Here is a 7805-nt window from a genome sequence, read left to right as displayed (position 1 = left end):
CGTAAGGTAACTGTAAAGTAGCTGCTTTAACAGTCTACTGTCGTCCATGCGCGTAACATGGCCAGTCCAGCGTAGTTGTTCATGGATAATGGTAGCCTCGATGATCCTACAGTTGGTGTCAGCGAGAATACTGGCATTTCTTCTCTTGTCTTCCCAGCGAATTCGGAGGATGGAACATAGACTACGTTGGTGATAGTTTTCTGTGATATAGACACGAATGATACCAGTAAGTATCGTTAGAAATATATATTGCCTCTGTTTTCTCAATTCTTCCTTCTGCTTCTTTACATAAACGACCTGTGAATTGATACTTTCTTTTTGTTATAATTCTAATTTAGGTGGTTCACAGAGTACTATTAACAAGGAATTATTCCTAAAATAGACAACGTTAAAATATAATTCTGGAGGTGCCGGGGTTTGAACCCGGGACTTCTCGCATGCGAAGCGAGCACTCTACCTCTGAGTTACACCCCCCACGTTTGTTCCTTCATACATTCTGTATACTTCACCTGGTGATAATGATGTGGTATGATGTTACCAACCACGAGTGACCTGATGATATCGCGGAGATGTCGTGACGTCATAATTCATTTATTATATAGTGAGCTCCCCTCCAGGACGGGACTCCAGCAATCTTGAATATTGATGCATGTAATTTTATCACAAGAGAAGAGGCCATGGCGAATATTAAAGATTGAGGCAGAACAGATGAGGCTGGAGACAACCATTCTTTTGATATGATTGTTAGACTATTTTATATTGTTAAAAGTCCATTGGGTGAATGTGGTCCCCAATAAAACAATACAACATGACTGTCATTCCATACCTTAACGTCTCTCACGCATAAAGACTCGGAACTCTGTATTCATTTTCAAATTGTGAAATTGAATAACAAAAAATATTCAGAATAATTTATTCTTTAGCGTTTCCCTCGCAATTTTATAGTATTCCAGTTAATTTAACTTTTCGATTTCACTTACAAGTGCGCGGGGATACATTGTTTACTTCTTTCTGGGCCAATCAGCAGAAGTCTCGATGTCACGTGATACTCTGCACAGGCTTTGGAATTTGATTTGCATAGTGGCCTGATCAAAGACCGCGTAAAGATAGGACACACAAATCATCGCTGATATATTACTGACTGGGAACTGTGGATAAACTAACGCACATACGAACACACGTGCTGAACCACATTCACACAATGCACTTTTAACAATATAAAATAGTCTAACATGATCGTAGTGGAAACTGAGCTGGTGACTAGTGTGAGGGTGGGGAATGGTCCTGTGGGTGGTGGTCGGAATGTTGTTGTCCATCTGTCTTCACATAAGTGTGCCATTGCTCGACCGCGTCGTCGATGTCATTGGGGCTGGTCTCTTCCAGGTTCTTCCACATGTGTGTGTGTTTATGTGTGTGAGATGCGCACCTGCGTGAGTGCGTATGTGTGATGCGCACCTGTGTGCGTGCGTGCGTGCGTGCGTGCGTGCATGTGGCAACAAGTTACATAATTATGTTCTTTAACAGCTTCAGTTTGACTGTAGCAGAACTCATGCACTCTGAGTAATCGATTTCCAGTTGCATTCCGCCCAACAGCAGACGTAACCATCAGGTTAGCGTGGATATTAATAATTGTAATGATAATGATAATAATAATAATAAAATATTGTTAAGAACGATATTAACGACTATGATAGCAAGATGAGCGACGCGAATAATGATAATGTTAATACTAATAATACTAAGTTAATAATAGTAATAATGACGATGATGGTGATAATGATGTATTTGGATATAACACAATTTCTTTTAGTTCTCTTTTATAAGACAATACAGTCAGGTTTGCTTGGTATATTTACGCTTCACACACAAGTGACTCATTGCTTCAAAAATCCCTCGACATTAAGCCATGTTTTTTTGCTACGTTCCTCTGGATCACCCGTTTAGCTATTTACCCGTGATAACATTACTCACCCAGAGCTTAAGATACACTAGTTACCTATTTTTGGATGTTATTGCCACCATAGGTTAATGATGGTATTAATGTAAGCGAGGAGTAAATTGGACCACATACATACTTAATTATCCTGCAATAAATTGTAGATGGAATAATTCAAATAATCTGTAGAGTGTGTGGGAAGGTGAGGGAAGGTACACACACTTTACCTGCTGTAGAGTGTGTGGGAAGGTGAGGGGAGGTACACACACACTTTACCTGCTGTAGAGTGTGTGGGAAGGTGAGGGGAGGTGCACACTCTTTACCTGCTGTAGAGTGTGTGGGAAGGTACACACACTTTACCTGCTGTAGAGTGTGTGGGAAGGTGAGGGGAGGTACACACTCTTTACCTGCTGTAGAGTGTGTGGGAAGGTGAGGGAAGGTACACACTCTTTACCTGCTGTAGAGTGTGTGGGAAGGTGAGGGGAGGTACACACTCTTTACCTGCTGTAGAGTGTGTGGGAAGGTGAGGGGAGGTACACACTCTTTACCTGCTGTAGAGTGTGTAGGAAGGTGAGGGGAGGTACACACTCTTTACCTGCTGTAGAGTGTGTGGGAAGGTGAGGGGTGGTACACACTCTACACTTAACCCTTCTTAAATATCAAATATGAACAATACTATAATATGTATACATCAAATGATCTGAAGATTAACCTAACCTAACCTAACCTAAGAATTGTGGGCCTTATTATGCAGAAATAATACTTGGCAACTTCCTACTGGACAAAACTGTGACTCTACCACCAACCCGAAGCCGGCCACTCTCACCACCTTCCCCCTTACACAGTGTTACCAGAACAATGGAATTCTACCAGCTGCTTCAAGCTCATTGGTATCCCATTTGTAGGGTTCGAATGGGTGGGTGGCTGTAGCATTGTGACATATCCCCAGCTGTACAGGCGAACTAAGTGGGAGGGCTGTTTGAGGAGTACACTTCTAACGTTTAGGAGGAAAAAAAGTCAATATTCAAAATGGTATTGGAAGTCCTTAATAAATACAAGAAAAAATAATGGCTTGACTAATTTCAAAGATTTATAGTTTTTATTTCATTATAGAATCACATTAGTTTACATTATTGGCAGCACCTTCAGTGAAATTTGGAGGAAATGAAAAAAAAAATTAAAAGGAAGACCAAATTATTCTCAAACTATATAATTATATATTCCTTTGTTGTTTTTTAGTGAATATATGTTCTAGGAATCATAAATCTACGCGCTAACCTTTTTTATACATTTTATTTTAACATTCAAGAGTGAAGACCAGTGTTGAAAACTTTAAGGAAATGCGTAATTAATAAGTTTGATTAAAGTGAATTTTATCAAAAGCAATTACCGAGAATATTTACATGAATATAAAAAGCTCTGGCAATGTGTTAACGTCCATCCCAGTCTTCCCTACATCCCTTACCCTCAGGCTGTGATCCACCTAAGAGAATGCCTAGAAATTAGACCAGCTCATCTGACAGCCAAGAATACTTTTTTAACACGAGAATTTGTATTTTTTATTAATAATCCAAACCACAATTTCTGTGTTTACTGATATTTTTTTAATTTCAGGTATATAGTTTCTTGGGTAATACGATCAAGGGTTCCTCTCGTTATATGGGAAATTAATCAGAAAAATCAAATTGTCTGTAGCAAACCGTAAACAAAATCACCACTGTTGATGATTCTACATAACAAGTTTTTATCATAGAATTTTTACTCCACTTTCAGTACAAATAAACACGCACTCTCTGTAAACAAACTAGGAAGCATGAATGTGTGTATATGCGATTAGAAACTTTTAGCCTTATTTCGAGAGCTCAAAGGAATGCATGCGAAAGGCGGGAGCTTGTTAAGAACCAAAATAGAATAAAGAGAAGAAAACCCCACGAAGGACAATTGAGCACGTTAAGGCGATTTTCTCATTTTTGGGAGTTTGAATACGGATAAAGGGTGTGGTGTAAGGAAGTAACTGTGTATAGACTTCCCTCTTGCGACTTACAATAGAGAAGCAGGGGTTAAAAACAGGTGGGTACAATGCGGCAAGAGAAACAATACTGAGAGGTCTTCATTGTTTCGGATTTGTTCATAGCCAAACAGTAAAGGAGTCGTGAACTCTTTCGTATATGACTTTTTCTTTTAAAGTCTGATCCTCAAACGCTTCCCGAATGCTTAATCACGAAACCTAAATATCACAGCTGAATAAATTCATAAAAATAATAATGGAGCCATTTTATAAACCTCCATATCCAGTTACATAAAACAGTTTTGATGTCCTGTGAAGCTTGAGTAATTCTGACTGGCAGCACTGACGAATATGTAACCCAGCTTTATATATCCTTATACAAGCTCATACGTTCCGCAGTTTAAGTTGTTAAGTTGCCTCAGGAGTGGGAGTATTTTATAAGCAAGAGCCAATAATAATCGAGTTTTCTCCTGCTCTTTTCATTATATTCCAAAAGATAATATATTTTTATGTTTGTTGATGTTTTAACTCTTTCGTCATATTTTACTCTTCTTAAAGGTATATCACTTGGTGCAAATAATGTGAAGAAACCTAAACGGACAACATATTCTTAACCAAAACAAACACAAGTCGATGCCGTACGGGTTTCTATGCATTCCTGTAGAATAATATAATATAAGGCTTTCTTTGGAATGCTCAATAACAGTTTCTGTATATTTATACGTGAATTATAAAAACATGAGCATACAGTAGATTTGAACCGTATTTCCAGATTATATATTTTTACTATTTTAAAAGATGAAATTTTAGTTGGAGGCAAAAACACAAAAAACAAAAAACATAACTCTTTTTTTTTCTAAAAATATTTTTTAAGGGCTCAGCGGATCCGTAAACAAATTTAAAAACACTGCCCTCAGGGTTAGTATTACACACACACACACACATTTATATATATATATATATATATATATATATATATATATATATATATATATATATATATATATATATATATATATATATATATATATATATATATATATATATATATATATATATATATATATCTCACGACGCAAAATATGTCATAGTTATAGACGAAAACAATTTCGGTTCAGTAAACGACCAACTTGGTCGACAAAGTGCAATATTGTCAACAAATAAATTAGAGTAAAAAATCAAAGTTCGACAAAAATATCGCTGCAGTAAAATCTAGTGTGGAGAAGTTAACTGTGACGACCGACGGCAGTGTCATGCACGACGTAATAAAGACATCAGCTGTATACTTAATGTTTAGTGTTATATTAGTTCATGTTTTATAATAAATAAATGTGACTTCTAGATACCAGGGTCACTGATTCTTCTGTGTACCTGATGATATACAACAACTGTAAGACTTCTCTTACTTGTGGTTCAGTTATATGAATACTAATATGATTCTACGGGACAAGATCCGAAATGTCGAAGATTCACCAGTGTAGTCTAAGTACAATATCTACGCCATTTTGTACTCCATCTGTTTATGTGACCCAGTGAAATTCCTTCTTTCAACTCTAGTCAGGGAAAAAAATCACCAAAAATACCCCTGAGAATCTGGACTACAGTAGATGTAGTGCAGGCTATCACAGCGGAAATTAACGCTGCATTAAACTTGTAGCAGAGGTTCAAGCGTTGAGCGCAGCGGACCGTCAGTCACCTGGAGAGAACCTCTTCACCTGTGGACTGACCAACCAGGGTTAATTTATCTTATGTTGTGATCCTCTGCTGTTAAGTATCAAACAGTATTTCCCGTTAACATGGAATGATTATGTATTCATAATGGTTTGGGTCTTTGGCTGAATATCTTCGAACAAAAGAATAGAATGAGAGAGAGAGAGAGAGAGAGAGAGAGAGAGATACAAAACCTTACACGGCGTCTGCTAAAATTCTCTGCAAACTATCAATTGGCCTACACACGTTAGTCGTACACTGAAGGATCAATATAAACTGACAGAGCAAATACTCAACAACGACCCAGCTACACCATCAACACAAGCTCCGGGGAGAGTGAAATAGGGACCTGTCTGCTGTGTCAATACCGGTCGCTGGTGTAACGATAGGTTGGGATGGTAAATGTTTGACGCAAAATGCTTTTAATTTATCATTTTTCGTCTAGTAATTAATCTTTGGACAACAGGTTTCCAATGGAAGTACTCAAAGAAGGGAAGTTTGGAAAGAAACTCATTTACATTAGCTGTCAACAGTGTGTGTCATAAAACAAGATATACGGCAGTTGTAAATACCAGTATGTGACCTTGTAATTAAGTGCCTATGACGAGAGCTCCACGCACGCAATTTGCTCGTTCGTATTAGAGGTGTAATATGAAAAATGGAATTACTGTTATTTGTAGCTCTTGAGAAAACTTTCACCACAAGTAAACACAATGAACGACCCAACACCTGGCGGCTCTCAGGCCACCGTACTCTACCTGTATAATGAATCCACAGTTTATCGTCTCCTAATTTGTGTGCGTGCGAGCGTGTGTATGTGTGTGTGTGTGTGTGTGTGTGTGTGTGTGTGTGTGTGTGTGTGTGTGTGTGTGTGTGTGTGTGTGTGTGTGTGGATGGATGAAGCGGGTTTGGAGATATTAGGAAGGGGTACTGTTAACGCCGTCACAATCACACACGACCGACAACACTGCTGGACATTTCCCTGACTAACTGACCTTCTCGTTCCTGTTCACACACACACACACACACACACACACACAGTATTAATTTTTCATTCCATTATTAACGTTGGCTCACACACCGGGGTATGAGGTATGCTGCTGCCAATTGTACATTATACCGTGAATTCAGAGAGGTGATGTATATAAGTTTCAGCAGTTACGGCAGGTGGTATTGATCAGGGTAGTGGAGGCAAGGAACGGCAGTGTCAAGTATAGAACCCCCTCCTACCTCAACCTGTCCTTCTCCCTTCCCTCTCCCATCTTCCTTTCTTCTCCCCCTCCCTCCATCCGTCTCCCCCCTCCATCACTTCTCCCTAACCCCCCTTCACTCCTCTTCCTCCAGTCTCCCTTCTCAATTTACTCTTCCTCCTCTTCTCCTCTATGTCCCTTCCTTCCCTCCACGCTCCCCTCCTCCTTCCTCCCTTTCCTGTTCGTTTGATCTGTCAAGTCAAACAGTGTAGAGGCAAGTTAGGTCCTTAATTGGTGGGGGTCAGCTCTGCATCATGAACAGTGTTGACAAAACTATGCAAAGTGTCCAGTCGTTCACTCTATATATATAAAAACGAAGGCTATATATCATGGTGTGTTGGGGGAAGGAGTGTGGGTAGAGAGTTTACTTCAAGAGGAGGAACATTACTTACGGTACAGTTCAGTCTTTGTGTGTTAGCTTTATTTTGCGGCAAATTATGATAGAATGAATAGTGAGTGAAAATATATTAGACAATCGTTTTGTAATATAGGATAATGAAGAGTTTGTTTGTCCTTACCTGTTTATCCATATCTGTGATTGTGTGTGTAGGTCATTGTTAAGGAGTAAATTTCAAGTTTTCTTTCATGCACACACGTCAATATTGTCGAGATTATTGATGAAAATATTTTATTTTCAGTAGGATTAGGTGTGGGGGGGTGTCACAGTTTTCAGATTCGAGGAGAATTACAAAAAAACCTAACTTTTTAGTCAATGTTAAGTAATGGCCATAGTTTATCCACGTCTTCTCTCTCCTCTAATTAATTTATGGTCTGAGCGCTGACAACTTTAATATTTTACACGAGAGACAACGATCCATCAGTACCCTTCAGGACCATATTGTGACTCAACCAACGAGGCTCCTGACTACCAAACCAGTTGTAGGATAAACGTGCCTCTATG

At 38.8% G+C, this 7805-nt stretch overlaps 1 non-coding gene across 1 annotated transcript; it reads right to left on the bottom strand.

The window, feature by feature from the left end:
* Positions 1-402: 402 nt before the first annotated feature.
* On the bottom strand, positions 403-474 carry Trnaa-cgc. The gene has a single exon. It is a non-coding gene; the product is annotated as a tRNA-Ala (tRNA).
* Between the last annotated feature and the right edge of the window lie 7331 nt (positions 475-7805).

This window comes from Homarus americanus, unplaced genomic scaffold (genome assembly GCF_018991925.1).
Source record: "Homarus americanus isolate GMGI-L3 unplaced genomic scaffold, GMGI_Hamer_2.0 scaffold51826, whole genome shotgun sequence".
Taxonomy (NCBI): domain Eukaryota; kingdom Metazoa; phylum Arthropoda; class Malacostraca; order Decapoda; family Nephropidae; genus Homarus; species Homarus americanus.
Note: the sequence above shows the minus strand (reverse complement) of the source record. Positions and strands in the feature narration are given on the sequence as shown.